At 41.8% G+C, this 20,506-nt stretch overlaps 1 protein-coding gene and 1 non-coding gene across 11 annotated transcripts in view; one reads left to right on the top strand and one right to left on the bottom strand.

Annotated features, from left to right (window-relative positions):
• Positions 1 to 3,726: 3,726 nt before the first annotated feature.
• TRNAA-AGC lies at positions 3,727 to 3,799 on the bottom strand. Its single transcript has one exon. It is a non-coding gene; the product is annotated as a tRNA-Ala (tRNA).
• Positions 3,800 to 4,318: 519 nt separating this feature from the next.
• The window catches only part of PPP6R3 (protein phosphatase 6 regulatory subunit 3), a 108,353-nt gene continuing 92,165 nt past the window's right edge, over positions 4,319 to 20,506 (top strand). For 9 of the 10 annotated variants that reach the window (XM_042446668.1, XM_042446642.1, XM_042446660.1 and 6 more), the window contains exon 1: positions 4,337 to 4,450. The gene's annotated coding sequence lies outside the window, so the exon portion shown is untranslated. Of the gene's footprint in view, positions 4,451 to 20,506 lie in introns of all 10 variants that reach the window. The other variant, XM_042446610.1, reaches the window with a different exon arrangement.

Here is a 20,506-nt window from a genome sequence, read left to right as displayed (position 1 = left end):
CATCCATCCACACATTAGTAATCTCACAGTTTAAGGTAATTTTATATTTGGTCTACAAAACAGTAACTGCTTTTGTATCTACATATGAGTTCCATTGACAAAAGAAGTGCAGCAGACTGAATAATTCTGAAATGGTACAGTCCTCAGATGAATGTCTTAGATGCTTTAAATTTAAAAATTGTATAATTATGACTCCCTGTCTTTTAAAATTACCTCCCCCTCCACACACACATTAACCGTGAGACCTAAAATGTGACATATTTCATTATCTGCAGTGGCCCACGGCTCAAACCAAGTTACCCAAAGTGCCAGGGCCTCGAGAGGTCACTCACAATCAGTCCTTAGTAGGGGAATTTATTAGTTCAATTAAAGCTGCTCAGAGGGTTTGGGCAACTAAAAGCAGGGATCAAGCCTATATATACACCAGTTTCTGAGAAGCAGAACTTCAGAATACAACGTCCAAATGTAATTTTATTTGTAAAAGGGAATCATCACTCACAAAAAAGCACACTCACGCACTCTCACAGGAATTTACAGTATAAAAGGTGGTAGCAGATAGTGACTTTAGGGATTGCAGAGGGTAAAACTACACTGGGAAGTGAAATGCCTCAGCAGCTGCCAGCAAAGGTGAGGAGTCAAGAAACTGACAGAATCTCAGATGAGACTAAATTGTGTGTGCCCTTGGCAAGCATACACACACACATATATATGACAAAATGTAACCTCAAACACATTTTGGGATTAAAATTAAGTTTCCAGGAGAGAAGAATGAGAAGGGAATTTGTAAATGACTGAACAATCAGTACAAATGTCTCTGGACAATGGAGTATCTCCTCCATTCTGAAGTATACTCAGACTTTTGTTCTTTTGCAAGCACCAGGTCTGTCAATAACCATCAGACTATCAATGAAATGATTATGTAGATTCTGATCTTGATTGATCTAGCCTGGCCATGTGCACTTAAGCAGATCTCCTTATATGATCATGGATATGCTTATGTGGCATGGCTAGTTATAGGCATTTGATTGCAAAATTGTCATCACTGTGTAGACTCTTTCTCTTTGTCAGTCCAAGCGAAGCAAGAGGAAGGAGACTTGTAGAGTGATATTCACAAAGATACTGCTTCTGGACTTTGGAACCGTTTGTATCGGTCTTTCTGAAGCATGAATGGAGGCAGAGAAGTAGCCAGATGAAAGTCTTACACTGCAGTCCATTGCGTGTCTCCTCAGAAGGCCTACAGAATTAGTGCCTACTCCTAGACAAGTGTGCATAGGATAGCAGCCTTGATAAAGTTTCTATGGTTACTGGCACAGTTTCCTTCTCAAGGAAGCACAGGGAAGAAACAAAATCAAAAGAAAAGGTGTACAGAAGATGTAAAAATAGCATAAGAATGCATCCCAGTAGCAAAACCTTATCCAACCTTGCACAGACTACAGTGATGTTAAATAGGGCATGCAGGAACAAGGTACAGGTATTATTGCCATGTACATTGACCGTTGGGCTGCTCCCTTGGAAAAGTAAGCAGCCAGTGTTTTGCTAGTTCATGAAACAGACAGAATGGCTTAAAAACATTTGTTTCTTATACAATCAAGTTGTCAGTCTGAAACATATTTTCCAACATAGCCTGCTTATTTTCCTCCTTTGCGGAGCAATTCCATACATATGTACTCAGATGTTAAGATGTATAATGCTAAAAGGGACTCAGTCTTTGGGCAGCAGGCACAGGATTGCAGGTCTCAGAAACATACCTTTTTTGGAAAGACTAAACACTTATGCTGCTGGAAAACAGTTTGGACAGCTTATTCTGGAAGAGAAGTATGCATTAGCACAAGTTGATGCTGAGCAGCTAGATTACGACAATGAGTTTGTCACGTTGTTCTTTGCCTTCAGGTTCTTTCTAGCTTATGGAAACCCTAAGGCAACGATAAAATTGGGCTTTCCTGGCAAGATTTGTTCAGAGCAGGTTTGCCTTTGCCTTCCTCTGAGGCTGAGAAACTGTGACTTGCCCAAGGTCACCCAGTGGGTTTTCATGGCTGAGCAGAATTTGCATCCTGGTCTCCAGAGTCATAGTCCAATGCACAAAGCACTACACCACACTGGCTCTTTGTCAAGTAGTAGGGCGCACTACGCATTTCCATTGTTTCCTAGTGCTTTTAAAAAACCATTTAAAATTCACTTTCCCACAGTATTAGGGTTAGTTATCATAAAGTCAGCTGTGACTTATGCCAACTCTGTGAATCAGAGACCTCCAGGAGCCTTGGATGCTTGCATGCGACACCATTATAGTGCTATGGTTCCACTTTACTTAAGGAGTCCTGGGATTTGCAGGAGCCCTGGCAGGAAAAAAGAATTCTAATTCTGAGAGCCCTAGCGCTTCACCACTCTGCAAGACCCAGAGTCCCCAGGATAAGACACTTTGAAGGCGAATCATAGCCACGTAGAGCCAGCCCTTGGTGTCCATGGGTTCCTTACCCACAGATTCAACCATCCATGCCTGGAGAATATTTGTAAAATATATCAGTTCCAAAAAGCAAACCCTGATTGTGACACTTTATAGAAGGGACACCATTTTATCATGGCGTTGCGTTTAGTGGGACTTGAGCATCCATGGATTTTGGTATCCCTGATGGGTCCTGGGTCCAACCCCAGATGCCCTGGATACTAAGGGCCCACTGTAACCCTGTAGTAGGTACTAAGAGCCCTGGATCACCAACAACCCAGCTCAGTATGTAAAGGGATCTTGTGGCACCCTTGAGCGCCATTGAGAGAAAGAAGTTGGAAGCATAAGCTTTCATAGGAATTTGAAGGCAATTCCCCCATGTGATAAAATGCATAGACTTAAATCTACTTCATCAGATGCATAGAGTTGAAGTGCCTAGGAACAGACCTTTATTATTATTATTATTATTATTATTATTAATTCAACACAAAGCCTTTTCAGCTTTTGTCAATGAGAAACCATAACTTCTTGTTGTTGTTTTAGTTGTTGTTGTGTGCCTTCAAATAATTTATGATTCATGGCGATCCTAAGGAGGTCCTATCATGGGGCTTTCTTGGCCAGATTTGTTCAGAGGAGGTTTGCCCTGGCCTTCCCCTGAGGAGGCTGAGAGAGTGTGACTTCGTGCCCCAAGGTCACCCAGTGGGATTCATGGGATTCAAACCCTGGTCTCCAGAGTCATAGCCCAATGCTCAAAGCCAGTAGGCCAGGCTGGCCCTCGTGACACAGCAGCTACAAAGCAGAATTTGTAAAAGGTCACGGTTAGCTATTTATAACCAAGATAATGTAATATATACATTATTATAATACAGTATAATATATATAAATATATACACACACACACATTATATTATTTATAATATTATTATATTATTATATAATATGTACATTATTATAATATATATATATATATATATATATATATATATACATATATTATTATTATTATATTATATTATTTATTGTATATTTTTTAAAACAAATATATAATATATATTATATAATATATGTTATAATATAATCCTATAATAATTTGTATATACCTATATTATATTATTACATTATTTAATAAATATATTATTTTAATATATATAATATCTTATAATAAAGAGATAGATATAGAAACGTAATATGGCTATAAGCATTGGACATTTATAACCATATAATGTATTTATTTGGATTTATTTAATTGCATTATCTCTATGGAGGGGACCCCATCCAGGCAAAACTGGAGAATGCGGGCATCGATCCCGCTACCTCTCGCATGCTAAGCGAGCGCTCTACCATTTGAGCTAATTCCCCGTCTTGCCTCGCTTTTGTCATTGGTGACATCTAACCTCCCTTTCCAGAGCTATTCAGGCTCCGTTGTTGTCAGGCAGTTTGGGCCTTTAAGCCTCTTCATGGAGGCGGGGCTTTGAACGCTGCCCAATAGGAAAGACCGTAGGAAGAGCGTCTCCAGTCCCGCCTCACTTAATTCTCATTGGTCAGAAGCCAACGATAAATAATTGGCTACTATTGGTTTATTTTTAAAACCGTAGCGGAGATCTTGGTTGGATGGCACGGACGTCTGTCAAAAGTGACGTCAGATTGTTGCTAAGGCGTGAATATGAGGACCCAGGAGCTCCCCTCGGAACACGCTGGTTGGGTGCCGTGAAGCCGTGACCCCGGCCCCTCTCCTTTTATTACCCAATGGCGAGGGCCCGGCCTTGTGATGGACGTGTCAGCGTAGCCAATAGGAAGCAGAGGCCTTTGCCGTCGTCCAATGGAAGGGGTGATGGATGAGGGAAGGCGTTCTCCTTGGAGGAATGATTGGCAGGGGCGGGGGGAGGGGGGCGGGGAGAGAGGAGGCCCCGGAGAGCCATGTCCGCCATCTTGGAGAGTCGGTAATGGCGGCCAGAGGCCCTTTTCCCGCCTGAGCGGAGGGTCCGCCGCTGGAGAGACGCACTCGCTGAGGTAGGGGCCGCCCCAGCCCCGTCTCCCAGGAAGGAAGGAAGGAAGGAAGGAAGAAAGAGGCCCCGTCCTTCCTCGGGTGGGAGGCAGGGACCGCTTCGGCCTCGGCGGTTCAAGTCTGAGTCTCCCCCCATTCCCCCTCCGGCATTCAGCACTCGGAGCACAGGCCGAGGGGCCGGCTTCTTTTGCTCCCCCGAGAGAGAGAGGGAGAGATGTGTGTGTGTGTGTGTGTGTATATATATATATATATATATATATATAATATGTGTGGGTATGTTTATATGTATATAAATATATGTAATGTGTGCATATGCATACATATGTATGTATATACATGTGTGTGTATAATGTGCATATGTGTGTACATATACATGTAAATACGTGTGTAGTGTGTATGTACGTACATAGTATTATAGTTATATAGTGCTGTAGATTGACACAGCACTACATACAAATCGTAAAATCGATACAAATGACAAATAAATATGTATAATGTGTGCATATGTGCGTCTATATGTATATATATATATGTGTGTGCATGTGTATGGATGTGTGTGTGTGTGTGTGTCTCCTTCCCTGCTCCCCATTTGCCTCAGCCTCTCTGCCCTCTTCTGCCTAAAGAGAAAGAGGGGAGGGAAAGGGATGAGGGCAGGAGAAAATGGAGCAGCTGGCATACTTGTATTGGGTCCAAAACATACTACAGAGGTAATCCAGCTTGAGACTGCTTTAACTGCCCTGGCCCAGTGTTAAGGCATCCTGGGAATTGTAGTTTATCGTGGCACCAGAGCTCTCTGACAGGGAACACTAAATAGCTCACAAAACTACAGTTCCCAGGATTCCCGAGCATTGATCCAGGGCAGTTAAAGCGGACTCAAACTGGATAATTTCTGCTTTGGAGCTGTGTCAAGATATAAAGTTACCTCTTCCTTGAGTGTGGTACAGTCTGACCAGGCGCCCTCCTTTTCCAGGACATGTCCTACATTCCAGCCTTCTGTCCAGGGGGAATTTCAGTATGCCCTCCATTTGCAGCATGGCTAAGAAGGATGCGTTTATCTTTCTGTGGCTGCATCAGCACTAAAGAAATAACCCAGTTTGAGACTGGATTAACTGCCCTGACTCAGTGCTAGGGAATTCTGGGAACTAGTTTTGTGAGACATTTAGCCCCCTCTGTCAGAGACTCAACTGCAGATCCCAGGATTCCTTTGCATGCAGCCATGGCAGTTAAAGCACTGTCATACTGGATTATGTATTTCTGCAATACGGACACAACCTAAGCGTGTTTTTAGCTTTTGGTTGGTCATGCCCTACATTTTTTTTGCAGTGGCAAGGATATCTGGTGTAGTATAAAGTATAAGTGTACACACACACACACACACACAGAGAGTCCACCCTTGGCTTGTGCGGGGGATCCATTCTGGACCCCCCCATGTAAGCCAAATTCTGCACATGCTCAGGTCCCATTCAAATGAATGGGGCTTGTGCATGCAGCGGCATGGCGGCACACGTGACACAGGCATGCGCCCCATTCATCCGAATGGGACACACTACCCCTTGCGCCCCGCATGCTCCCATGCTCTGGTTTGGGAACTCTTCTGTTTCCAGCTCAGATGGATCATTAGGAGTGCTATTTATGTTCCCTGCTGGGCAACACTCTCCAAACAACAACAATCTCCTGTACATTTAAAAAAGTGTTAATAACTATCTTTTTCCTCATTGTCTAAAACTCTCAAGAACATTTGAACTCACTCCCTTACTTGTGCCAAGATATAAACTTACCTTTTCCTTGAGCGTGGTACAGGATGAGCAGAAGTCATCCTTGTCCAGGACATGTCCTATGTTTCACTCTGCAGTCCAGGAGGAATTTCAATAGGCCCTCCTCCATTGTGAACATGGCTAAGAAGCATGGACTTGTCTTTCTATGAGTGTTTTTAGCTTTTATTTGGTCGTGTTGTACATTTTTTTTCAATTTTGCAGTGCCTTGCCCTTCTTTGTGGCTGTCTGGTCACCCTGACAGTTTACCTGCATGATTTCTATGGCCTTCTTGTGGAAAGCACTTGTGAGAAGAAAATTCTTAACAGTGACAGGTTAAAAGGAAGCTGGAAATTAGGTGGAAGCAAACTTGGGAAATCACTCCGGGGTAAAGTGGGCTGCTGCTAAAAACTATGAAAATCTCTTAATCTGTGGCACATATATTAGAGTGGATTGCTTGGATCCCCAGGCTTTAATATTGTCTAATTCAGTACAATTCAGGTGTAGTATAAAGTGTAAGTATATACTTATCACTCTTCTTATAACTACATCCGTGGATGGCCAAAAAGATAAATGGGTCCTTGAACAGGTCAAGCCTGAAATAGCCCTAGAAACCGAGATGATCAGATTAAGGCTGTCATACTTTGGCCACATCATGAGAAGGGATGACTCACTAGAAAAGACAATAGTACTTGGAAAAGTAGAAGATAGTAGAAAGAGAGGAAGATCACAAGCCAGATTGGATGGACTCAATCATTTGAGGCCATGGGCTTGAATCTACAGGCCCAAACAGGGCAGTGAAGGATAGGAAGTCTTGGAGATGTCTCATTCACAGGGTCGCCATGAGTCAGGGTCTACTTGAGGGCATTTAAATGCAGCAACAAAGTCTGCATCTGTTCACAGTCTGCATCTGTTGTTTGGGGAGGCCTAAAGCAGATTTGAAATGATAGTAGTGAGGTGACTAGAATCTGGTAAACAAACTATAGCATCCTGTTCTAGGCAGAGTTTTGGCAAGTACAGTGGATCCTTGTTATACGCTGGGGTTGGTTCCAAGATCCCCCGTGTATAACAAAATCCGTGTATGCCACGTCCCATTAAGTATAATGACATAGCAAAATGGTGTCCCATAAAAAAAATGGAACATCAAGGTAAATTTAACTTTTTTGGAACATTTTCAAACCGTGTATGCTTAAATCCATGTATAAAAATCCGTGTATAAGAAGGGGCCTGTATTTCCTTGCTTCTCTAACCAGTAGTTCTCTTTACTTCCTGGACAGAGTGTAGGTATTTTTTTACTGACGTTGAAATGGTAGTTTAAACAACCCATGAAATAACACATCTTAAACTTTATTCAAATTGGATCTTCATCATTTTCTCTTGCATGGTAACAGGCATCACCCATGTGATGGCCTCTAAGTGTGTCAGTGTGCTCTTACCATCTCTACTGAGAATGGCTTTGGGAGGGTATAAGGGTGGGGGAGTCTGTAAAAGATCCTGGAAAACTTTCTAGGGAATGTAGTTTTCATGTTGTACTTTCTGCACATCTATTTCAATAAAATTTGTCTATTAATATGTTTTGGTATATTTCTGGAATCTGGATTGATTGAATTATCTAAGATCTGGACTCTGAAGAGTTATGTGTGTGTTGCCTTCAAGTTGCCTGTCTACCTATGGTGACCCCATGAGTTTCTAGGGTTTTCTTGGGCAAGGAATACTCCCAGATGGTTTTGCCAGTTCCTTCCTCTGAGATAGCCTACAGCACTGGTATTTCTTGCGGTCTCCCATTCAAGAACTAGCCAGGGCTCACCCTGCTTAGCTTCCAAGATCAGATGGCATCTGATGACTAAGTTATTTTAGGCCTTCCAACTTAAGGCAGCCCTAAATCCAACTTATGGCTACCAATGGGGTTTTCTTGGCAAGAATTGTTCAGAGAGAGTTTTTTTCCCTTTGACTTCTTCTGAAGCTGAGAGTGTGTGACTGGCCCAAGGTCACCCAGGGGTTTCCATGGCTGAGTGGGGATTCAATCCTGTGTCTCCAGATTGTAGTCCAGTGCTCAAACCACTACACCATGCTTGCCTCTGAGATAGGTACTCATTAATTGTATGGGAGTGCTATCAGTCTGACAGTTTACCTGCATAATTTCTGTTTTTCCTGTGTGAGAAGAAATTATTTTCTTAACAGTAATAGATTAAAAGGAAGTTGGGAATTAGGTGGAAGCAACTTGGGAAATAACTAAAGGATAAAGTAGGCTGCTACTAAAAACTATGAAAATTCTTAATCTGTGGCACATAATTAGAGTGGATTGCTTGATCTGTAGCTTTAATATATCTAATTCCGCGTTCGTTCCTGGCCAGATTAGGTCAGGAGGGATTTTTAAAAATATTGGCTGCTGACTGATTGTTTTCACTTTTTCTGTTTTATTGTAGTTTACCTTTGCTAACTTGAACCATTGGATTTTTCTGCCATTGATCTTTTCCCAACAGATGTCTCAAACACTGGTGTCACTTTCTTGATATATGATGTTACAAGTCTTCTAGTTTGAATGATTAAAATCTCATTTCACAGATGAACTTTTACTGGTCACAGTTCTCTAAGTAGAACAAAAAATCTCTTAATAGGATGAGCATCATTGTATTGAAGTAAATTAAACCGTCTTTTCTTATGCCCCACCTAATTTTGGCACTAGATTTTTCTCCTTTTCATACAAATCCAAAAGCGAAATAAATTGCCAAATGACATATATCAGTTAAAAATAATTTATAGCAACACCTGCAAATTTCCCTTAATTTCTATAGTTAAATTAGAGGACCACGACTTTTTCCACTATACGTGGCTCCTGACACTTTGAATGAAGGCTGGATAAAATCTATTGAAATAAAATTTCTGTGTGACCTTTATTATTATGTTTATTTGATCAAACTTGGATCGGATGAGAAAGGCCTTGCACCTAGTGCAAAGACTAAACACATTTTTTTACTTGAAATTGACCACAATTGTATACCTAATTAACCTGGGATCATCTTTATCACACATAGTAGAACTACATTTATACTTAGTGATTTATACTTAACTTCTACCAAAGGCAGCTAGAGTTTCATCTTAGGACCGTATAGAGGTCTGTAGGAATGATCACCCTTCCTCTTAATTTTTCTTAAAAGCAAATATGGAGGTTGTAGTGGTAACTAAGTTGAATCAGTTACAGTATTTGGAACAGTTTGCATTCAGTATAGTGGGTATAGTCTTTGAATGCTTATGTCAAATAAAACTTCTTAGTCTTTAAAATGCCACATATTGGTTTGTTTGTCTGCTGAACATGTATCCCACCAGAACTATGCTGATTTCTCAGTACAGCTCCACCCCGCTGCTGTTGTTATCATGAGAAAAAGTACATATACCCCATACGTTTTCCCCAGGGACCAAATTGCAGAAGTGTGTAGTGATGAGTGACTAGTAGTTGAAGAAGGGAGTGGAGACTCTCAATATGGTAGTCTCAGTCGAACTCAGAGGGCCCATATTGCTAATTAAAAAAAATGCAATAGAGACCAAGTTACTAATGTTGAATTCCTCATTTGATTTAGTTCATAGCTTACTGCAAAATAATTACAGTTTTTGCCAATAATAAGCTTAATTTGGGAATAGATAATATATACTTGGTCCAGGGGTTATATTATTATTTTGTTATTAGTAATGATATTTATACCCTGCCCTTCAGCCCTAAAGGCTATCAGAGCGGGTTCATGCAACAGTCTAATTTTCAGCAGTCTAATTTACATAGATCTTGTTGAATTTCCAGAGTATTTCATAGTTCTGTTGCAGTTTAAAAAAAAATGGAAACCTTGGTATATCATACTGGAGGTCTTTGGGATATCGTGAAATTTTGTTGCATGGGCTAATAAAGCAACTGTAGTGAAGCACAGTAACTCTTCTACTCAGTAAACCTGCATGAGAGATTGAGAATCCTATGTTTGACTCCTTGAGTTCTTCAGGAAAACTAGATGCAATAAAATTATGGATGAACTTTTGTGATTATTTTCTCCTTTTTGCCAAAGTGTCAATTCTCTGGTCTCAATAGATGGGTTAAGTTTTTTTAAAAGTGATTTGATTAAGACTTGCTTGAGCTCCCCGAAAAGTATAGGCTGAAACATACGGCCCTAAAGGACAGCTTAATCCGCCCCTTTTGATTGTCAGATGGGGGCCACAGCAATCACATGCCACGTTCCCGATCTGGCTTTTTCTGGCCTCAAAAGAAGCAGCAAAAGGCCACTCCTTTTGCGCTGGAAAAACCCCACCCATTCTTCTGCCGCCACAGCTTTTTGATGCTCATGTGGCATCTAAATGCCTGCCGCTAGAGCCCGAAAACTGCTCCCCGCATGGGCAATGGGGTGGCCTGATTCCAGTTAGGGGCAGCATCGGCGTCTGTATGTCACATCCCCACTCTGCCAGGAAGCTTGACGTGTTGTGCCTATCTGTGCCGGCCGAGATAACCATTTACTTTTCACTATTTCTTAAATTACATGCCCATGAAAAAGCACAAAAATGTCAGTATTTATTATTTATTTACAAAAAGATAGATGTGTTAGATTTGTTAAACACAAAAATGATCCTACTGAATATATGACCCCCTGGAGAGGTTTCTGAAATCATAGGGAGGGACTGGGTGGCATATTCAGGCTTGTCAGATCTACTTTGTATCAGGAAAATGTCAAGTTTCACCAACCGAGCCAGGTGTAAAAGACACAAATTTAGAATTAACATAAGAATGTTTGAGTTTAGGATTTATTTTTTTTTGAGTAGCAGAATTGAACTGAGCAAACTAGTTTCACATAAAATCCACTCTTTTTCTATATTTCTTTCAACAGTCTCATATACATAGGTAGAATAATTTGTTGTTGTCAATAACTTGAAAGTTTGTGTGTGTGTGTGTGTGTGATGTGCTTGCGCGCACTAGGGATGTCAAACAGGCAATGCTCATGTCAGAAACGTGGGTGGATTTATAGAAACCAGGTTTTAAACAGGGTTGGGGGAGAGTAAGGAATAAAGGAGTAAGAGGTTTTACAGGAATAGGAGTAGGATAAGGAGTAATAAATATTTTCTTACTCCTTATTCCTGTTATTTTATTGTAGATGCAACACCAAAAAACAATTTTTATATTGCACTGGGGAAGGGACGGGAGGCACGAGACACTTACACACACACACACAAACACCACACATGCCCGCCTTGTAAGCAACCAGGTTTTTCCCAGTGCTGGGAGTAGGGTAAGGAGTAAAGGAGTAGAGGTTTTTACAGGGGTAGGAGTAAACATTAAGAAAAAAATACTTTACTATGGCGTAACCCCAAAAAAATACTTTACAAGGAGTAACCCCAAAATCACCACTACTCCCCAGCCCTGGTTTTAGTTTTCAAAACAATAATAGTGTAATAAAGATGGGGCTAGCTGAGTAACCCAACTTTGACATGGCATACATCAGTAATCTCTTCCCTTCCATGGATAAAGTGGGAAGGCTTCCCTTGTAGATTTTCAACTTTATATAGGAAGAAGGGGAGATGGGAGTAGTTTACATTGAGTTTAGGGCTGTTTTGCTCATTCTATCTCCAGTTGTGTTTTAATATAAGTACTTTAAATCATGCCTGGACAAGGGCCTTCTAATTCCCACAGCTCTGTGGTTTTATTAATATTGTCATTTGTTGAGTACAGTATTTGTTTCTTCTGGTTGAATAACAGAGCATTTGGGCAAGTCAATGTGAAGGCTGAGAAAACAATCCCTTTCCTCCTGCTAACCTCAGTTCAGATCATGGATTTGAAAGAATGAAGGAATTTTCTTTTCATTTCTTTTGGGCTTGCACTTTCTGTTACCTAGAGAAATCCAGTATAAGGAGAACAATACCCATCCGGCTTCCCACCTTGCCACAGGACTGATGTAGCTCCAAGTTGTGCTTTGGCTAATGAGAACAGTTTCAGGTAATTTCTTTGTGGATTTGGGCATTAATAGGTTACATGCCCCACACCTTCCTGAGCTGTGAAGTTCCAGGGGCAACCCCATAATCGGTTTAATTTCCTGAAGGAAAATCACTGGGTAAACCTAATGGCACATTCATAACATTTTATTTATTTACAAATATATAGCTGACATAGCTTATACACACGCTAATTGTGTTTACAGCAGGCTCTTTTCATCACCTGACTATCTAGGTGACAGGCCTGCTCCATCCCAAGCTTTTTGCATGTTATCTTAGCTATGTCTGCTTTGGTTCTGATCCCAAAATTATGTTATTTCCTGACATGTACATCTCTATCCTGCCCTCTCCATGTAGAGGGGTGAAGTCACCTTTGCCTTTCTAAAGCTGTCTGACTGTTTTCTGGTTGCTTGGCCCTATTTTACCTGCAATTTCCTGAGGCTGGCACACATGCCATTTACAGAGAACTTTAATGATTTTGCTATGTTGCTTTAGTCCTCCTCTGTTGGTGTCACAGATTCCTTCAAACAACCCCGCTAATCTTCAGTGGTATTTTCTTTTATAGGCATTATTGTTGTAGAGTTTTTATTTAACTAAACTTGTTTGGTTGTGAATGTGGGTAAATTCAGTGATTGAAAACACAAAAATCAATTTAATTTTAATAAAACAGGTTGAAGGGATCATTTATATGTCTCCACACTCAAATTTCTTAAACCTGAATCTTTGATGCGTTGATTTTTAACTTATGTTGCGTTTTGGTCTAGATTAGAATCTCAGTTGTCCTTTGGCACCAGTATGCATGAAGCCCCTCCTCCTCTCAAAACCCTTTCCTTGCATCATTAGATCCTCCGCAATACTGTATGTGTGTGTTGTGTGTTGAAAGATGCATGGTACAGTTGTCCCTCCATATTCGCTGGGTTAGGGGAACAGACCCCGTGAATATGGAAAAACTGCAATAACAAAAACACTGTTTTTACCTGAGAGGACACCTCTCTAGGATCTCTAGGTCCTCCAGTGCAACTCTGTGGTCAATGTCCAACCTACACTGACCATAGAATGGCACTGGAGTAGCTACAAATGGTCTTTCAGTGCAACTTTTAGTTTAAGTTGCCCACGAGTTGCACTGGGGGACTCGACAGTCCTAGAGAGAACATATTAATGAAATCCGCCGAATAATCAAATCCTCAATATCAAAGCCACAAATATGGAGGGATGACTGTATTTTGTTCTGCATATTGAAAGAGACCTGGATGGCAATGAAGGAGTGATTCTTTCAGTGGCCAGAATGTTTGTGCAATAGCCTGATAGGACCAAAGAGACTTGACTATATCATCTGCTGGATCTCTCAGCCAATGCTACATAGCGCTCTTTGCCTGTCATTGTGAATCCTGTATTTTATCTCTCATCACTGATTGGTGGTGGTTGTTATGTGCTTCGTCAGTTTGCCCTTATGGTGATCCTTTCCTCAGGTTTTCTTGGCAAGATCCTTTAAGAGAGTGTTGCCATGCCTGTGAGGGTATACTTGCCCTAGGTTACCTTATGGGCTTCCATGGCCGAAGAGGAATTCTCAACTGTAGTTTTAGTTTACTTGCTCCAATCACGGTAGGAGATAAGACTAAGTTCCTCTTACAGGGCTAGTGGTGCTGGGAGAGGAGGCTGAGCCTGGTTTGGAACCTCAATGGGATGAATTAAGCCTTTGGTTCAGATGTTCCAGTTCCTGCATTTGATGCTGCTTCTACATAAAAGAATGATTTGAGGTGAAAAATGGCCTTGAGGTCAAGCATTATATCATACATTAAAACATGACAGATTAGGAAAAAATATATTTACTGTTCAGCTAAATGTTTAGACTTTTAGCCAAAAGCTGCAGACATCATGTTTGGTGGTATGGGAGGTGCCATTCTGGGCCTTAACTTCCAGCTTTGCTTCTGAAAGTTCTGAGCACTGAGAATGGAGCTGAAATATTAGGAAACAAAAGGTTATGGCTCCGTTTGAAGCAGTGGGACTTCAATCTAATCACCACCATGTATTGAGTTAGTTTTAAAACCTTTATTTGCAGGCTGTTAATTGTGAAGCATCCTTCACTCCCCGATTATCTCAATTTACTGCTCCCACATTGGTATTTATTTTGTAAAAGTTGTTAGGAACCCGGTCTTAGCTAGTTTGGCTCAACCTTCAAGTAAGTATCCTCACTTGGTTGTAACACATGAATACAACAAAGGGCCCTGATCTGATTTCCCTCATTCCAAAAAAATATACCCCTCTGTTTAACAAATACAGCTTTGTGGGCACACGATGGGGATATCTGACCAGAAATGCCCCTGGTAATAAGAATATCATTTCATCCAGACACAGAAAATTTGATAACTGTAGCAACCAGTTGACTTAGTGGTTTGAGTGTTGACTAGGACTTTGGAGATTGGGGTTTAGTTTTCTGCTTGGCCATGAAGCCCACTGGGTGACCCTGGACAAGTCACATGCTCTCAGCCTTAGGGGAAGGCAATGGCAAACCTTCTTTAAATTCTTACCATGAAAATCCCATGATAGATTTACCTTAGGCTCACATAAATTGGAATTGAGTTGAAGGCCACACAACAACAATAAGCAACCAGTTGGAGGTGTTTGTTTTTGGTAATAAATAGATTTGTTTATTGGAAACTTGATTAAATATCAGGAAACAAATATATAAGCATTTGTTTTGTCTAGTAAGTTTTCCTTATAGTTTGTGTGTGTATGTGTTTTGAACCATGATAGGTAAATATAAGTTTCAGTATCTAGTTTTTAACAATACAATGGTGTTTTGTTTTTGTTTTGTTTTGTTTTAAATCAGAGGGCATTCGCCATGAAAGCAGTCTTCACATTACAAGTGTTAACTGGCATAACCCAGTCAAAAATCCACCAAACTATGGCCCTGCACAGATGGGCCTTGTCAGTAACGAATACGTGCTAGGTTGCCCAGGGCATCTCTTACAGACACCCACAACTCTAGCGTATTCCGTACGTAAAATGGCAGCGCCTGTACACATGGCACACCGCTTTGAAGTGACAGCTATGCAACGTCCAACAGCGTGACATGGGCATAAGTCTGCGCCACATCAGGCCACTTGTGGCCTACCGCGGCGCAGGAAGGAGCTCCAAAATGAACTCCTTGTGGAGGGCGCCTCATTCCGCAGTAAATAGATGCTGCGGGAACGGCGCAGGAGGAAGGCAAGCGGCCTTTCTCCTGGCTGTGGCTCCCGGGTGTTGGAGCATGAAGTCCCAAGGATATCCCTTTTGGTACCAGGGAGAAGCGGCATTTTGCTGCATCTTCCTGGTCCCGAAAGCGCCATATGGGGCCTTTGGGCTGCTGCTGTGGCTGCCCTGGCCCCAATACGTGGCGCAAAGAGGCGGTCTGTACCCACCATATAAATAATAATAATATAATAAAATAATAATAAATAATAGGCTTTATTTAGTACGGCCCAACACTGGGAATCCAAGCGGTTTACAACCGAGGGGATACAGACGATTCCTGCCCTCAGGCTTACAGTCTAAGAACGAACAAAAGGAGAAGGGAATGGTGGTGGGGGGGGGAGGAGATCAGGTCCAGCAGTATTCTCTTCCTCTGAGGCCTGGACCCAGGCGAGGATGGAGGGAGGGCTCTTCTTCTTCAGGCTAGCCCTGTGGAACTGTGCAGCCTCTTCTCTCCCTCACAGGCTGAAAGATGACAGTTATGGAGGGAGGGCGCTCTATCTTCACGGCTAGCCCTGAGACACTGGGCCACTGTTCTCTCCCTCACCGGCCGAAAGATGGCAGTTATGGAGGGAGGGTGCTCTATCTTCAGGCTAGCCCCTGATGACCTGGGCCAGCCTGTTCTCTCCCTCACCGGCCGAAAGATGACAGTTATGGAGGGAGGGTGCTCTATCTCAGCTAGCCCCTGATGACGCTGGGCCAGCCGTTCTCTCCCTCACCGGCTGAAAGATGACAGTTATGGAGGGAGGGTGCTCTATCTTCAGGCTAGCCCCTGATGACACTGGGCCAGCCTTTTCTCTCCCTCACCGGCTGAAGATGACAGTTATGGAGGGAGGTGCTCTATCTTCAGGCTAGCCCCTGATGACGCTGGGCCAGCTGTTCTCTCCTCACCGGCTGAAAGAGACAGTTATGGAGGGAGGGTGCTCATCTTCAGCTGCCCCTGATGACACTGGCCAGCCTGTTCTCTCCCCCCACGGCCATTATACCTGTATTGGCCAACCAAGGTATCATGTTTAGTGGTTTTTGGTAGATTTGCTAAATGCCAACATGGCTACCCCTTGATGTTTTCTGGCATATCCCGAACACTTGGGACTGCAATTTGTAAATATATTTTAGGCTGTTTGCATTTTTACAGAGCTCCAGTTCCCAGAGTCCCTGGGCAAGTAACTGTGGGAAGAGATGTCTGTACTGCATCTCATGCTATCTGATGTGGAGGAGTGCAATTTATTTTCCCTGTGGTCAGGAACCAGTACCATATTTGTGCCATTGTCTGCCGTTGTCTCCGTCTTGGAAATTACCAGGTACTGATAGCTGATGGCTTAGAGCTGTCATCAAGGGACCACAGCTTTGACTAGCACTACTGTGTATATGTGTGCCCTTAGAATGAGGAGGACAGAGTCTAGTCCTGGGGCTGCAGCCTGTATTCGAATCTGTTTTTCTGTTTTTGGACTTCTTCAGACTCTCTAGACTGCCCCCCCCCCACATGCTTGCCTCTTCTGGAAACTTCCCAAGAGAGAGAATTCACTTTCAAATGGTTTGCAGCCTGCCCGTTTAACTTTTATTTTAAAAGAATTTTTTGTTTTGTTTAAAAAAACAGAATTAGCTCGGTGCCAGTGGAATTAGCCTGGGTATACCAAGTGCTGTAGGCTGTATTTCAGAGGAAGGAACTGGCAAACACACCAGCGCACCCTTGCCTAAGAAAATCCTATAAAATTCATGGGATCGCCCTAAGTCAACAGACAACTTGAAGAAACACACACATACTGAAGAGACCCCAGGGCAGAAATTGCTATGGTTGCCCATTCCTGTCTTAAAATTCAAATGATACAGTTAACTAGAGTGTAATATTGGCAATTGGTCTCCAGACTGGATATCTGGATGACAATGTAGCATCATTGAAAGGAACCTGGAAATACGTATCGTGTGGTTAGCCCTCTGGTGTGTGTAAATCAGTGATGAAAGAATACGAGACTTGGAGCAGCAGTATCATGAATTAGTATGGCAGTTCTGTTGAAGATGGTTGTGATCAGCGTTGGATAAGTACGTAGTTAGTGTTGGTTACTGTCGCAGAAAAGTACAAAATCAAAGTTATGTGTGTTAAAACTTGTTAAATGGGATATTTCTTGAGGACATGTATACATTTTTCTCCTTGACTTATTAGACTAGTTGCTCTATTTCTTTCTTTGAAGGAGCCCAGCTCCCCTCTTATTACAAACCTTGCTCTCTTGGATATTTATTGAATAAATATCAAATATTTTTTCCAGTTACTTCTGGGATATTGATAACACAGTAATTTTTATCTGTAGCCTTAAGGGGGAAAACAGAAGGGGGGAAGAAACAGCTTGAAGCTGTCCCTTCTGGGATGGTTGGGGCTATGGAACCACTGCTGCCGCCTCAATCCCCCTTGACCACAGCCCAAGAAGGGGACGACAAAGTCAGTTTCTTTTGGACCATGGAAGCCACCTTGGGCTGTGCTTTAGCCCCTGCTTCAAGAAGCACCAGCGGTGTGTGGCATCTATGCCACACTGCTGGAACGTCTTGAAGCACTGCTTGGCGGCCTGCCTGGCTTCCCGGCAGCTTCCGGGCGTTGTCCGAGCGTGTGCCTTGTAAACACCTGCTTCTGATGATATCCTGAAGGCGTCCTTTAAGGGTCATCGTTTTGGCCTTTGTTATCATTCAGTGTCAAAAGGCCTAAAGTCTGTTCTTCTGAACATTTTTCATTAGAGTTCTAAGAACAATTAATTAAAAAAACAAGCAGCAAAGCAGAAGCTGTTCATGGAAATTTAGTTGCTTTTTGAGAAGACTTTTGATTAATCCCTTAATCCCATGCCGACCTGTTTCTTTAGCTGCAGGAAAAGAGAAGTTGAGAACAGTGGCTATCAAACCTGGAAAACATTTGGGCATGTTTCACTGGTTGCCGTAGAAACTTGCTGTAGATGGCCACTGCATTTTATCAAAATACAGATGAAGAATCCGTAATGGTGCAATACAGTTAACAGGTTGTGCACTCTTTTAGAAAAGTATTTGTTTATACGTTTATATCTTTGTGGATCTAAAGATGGTGTGTTTTTTAACCAGGCATGCAAAACAATACTGCAGAAGTCCAGTCTTCTATAGTTGTTGACATTGTTCACAAATGGTAGAAATGTTGGTGATTTTATGAAAAATGCTAGTTGTTTCTGCCACTTATCTCTTTCACCGATGCGTTGTGAAATAAGTTATCCTGACCAACTGGTCTCTTATGTCTGTGCTTCAGCTGTATCCAAATAGCTCCAAATAAACTCCACTTTTGTTCTGTTTCTAGATCAACTGGTATGAAATCTGTTTTGACCTTAATAATTGTTTGTGTTTCTTGTAGGAGAACTGCTTCATCTTAACCTATTCAGTCTGCTAATCTGCTAATACTGTAGATTGAAAGATTTTGCTGTTGCCAGGATCCCTGTAATGGGCAGGAGCCCAAAGAATAGATTTTTCTTTTCTTTAAAAACTTTTCTGTTAACAGGTAAGAAATGGAATAAGTTTCCCTCTATGAAAAAAAATGTCTGCTTTTCAAACCAGGTCAGCAACTAGTGTTAGAAATTGCCTGTAATGCTTTCCTGCCCCATATTTACTTAATTACTTTTTATGTATGTTTGCTTGTTAGGTCATTAGTTTAAACACCTCCTCTCTGCATTACTAGATTACTTTTGATCGATATGTGATCGATAACTTATTAATTTAGTTTATTGCTTACAACAGTGGCACTAACCTGCTCTGGTACTTAAACCATGTTTTGGAACAGGAACTGAAACATTGAGTTGCTGGGTAATATCCCTGATTAAGTCATGTGCTGTTCACTATACTAATCTGTGAATAGGATTGCATGGGTTTAATTCCTTGTGTGAAAAAGGTTTGCCTTCCTTTGAAGTTTCTTCTGTTGCTGCTCTTCTTTCCTTTAGAGATAGATTTTTCTTGATGCTATACCTTTTATGAACCACAGTGATGCATGATTAGTTTAAAGCGCTGTTGCTTTCTCTAGTCTGCTGATAGAGGCAATGTACAAATCAGTGTTTCATTTGTGTACACTCACTCTGCAATGTGCTCCTTCCCGCACCTATTAGAAGGGTAGAATGTTGCTATGAAGCTAGTAGAATGTACAATTCATTTGTATAGTTACGTAGCAATTGTTGATAATTTTTGTAAGTTAAAATAGTGAAATAAAGTGGTTATGTCACCATTTGCCATTACTAATGTCATTTAAAATGTTTTAATGTAAGCCCTTTGAAATAACTTGGTTTTTTTTTGCTTTATATGTGAATTCTGGGCTATGTAAACAAGATATTCTGGTTTGCTGTTTTGATACACTGGGGGAACCCCGTGTATTGTTTGATTCATTATTACCTTTGTAAGTCCTAATTTTAGATTCTGTCTCTGGGACAGACCAGTGCAGCTGCTTACTAATGGGAAGGCAATTCAGATGAGGAAGAAGCAGTTATTTTCCGCTGGAGTGGGGAAGAAAAACAAAAGTGTACTCACCGGTAGAATGCATCTTCCTTTTCCTTCCATCAGAGACTGGACAGAATTGCCTCCCTTTCTCTTCCACTTGTAGTAAGCGCAGCAGCTCTCCTCAGGGCTTAATAGCTGCCAGTGGGAGGTTTGGGATGGGGCGCAAAGGGCTAGAGAATACACTGGTACCCCGGGATACGATGCGCGCGTTACGAATTTCCGGGTTACGAAAAAAACCCATAAATATTGTTCCGGGTTACGAAGGTTATTTCGGTTACGAAATTTTTTTGGTGCTTTTCGGCGCTTTTTCGCACCAAAATCGCGGCTTTTCCCCCATTAGCGCCTATGGGGCTTCGGCTTGCGAATGCTTTTCGGGTTACGAATGGCGCCGCGGAACGAATTAAATTCGTAACCGGGGGAGCCCTGTAGCTGCTTTTGCTGTATCCAAAATGAGACATATGTGCATGTAATTCATATTTGTAGATATAGATGTTGATCCACGGATCCTGCCTTCTGCCTGTTTCCCAGTTTCACATGTGGCAACCTACACTCTGTGAGAAGTTTTCCCCTTCTAGTGGAATAGGAATAAAAGGGTTCTAAAAGTGTAAGAATGCCTGTGGGTAGTAATAATAAGAG

This window comes from Sceloporus undulatus, chromosome 1 (assembly GCF_019175285.1).
Source record: "Sceloporus undulatus isolate JIND9_A2432 ecotype Alabama chromosome 1, SceUnd_v1.1, whole genome shotgun sequence".
NCBI lineage: Eukaryota > Metazoa > Chordata > Lepidosauria > Squamata > Phrynosomatidae > Sceloporus > Sceloporus undulatus.
Note: the sequence above shows the minus strand (reverse complement) of the source record. Positions and strands in the feature narration are given on the sequence as shown.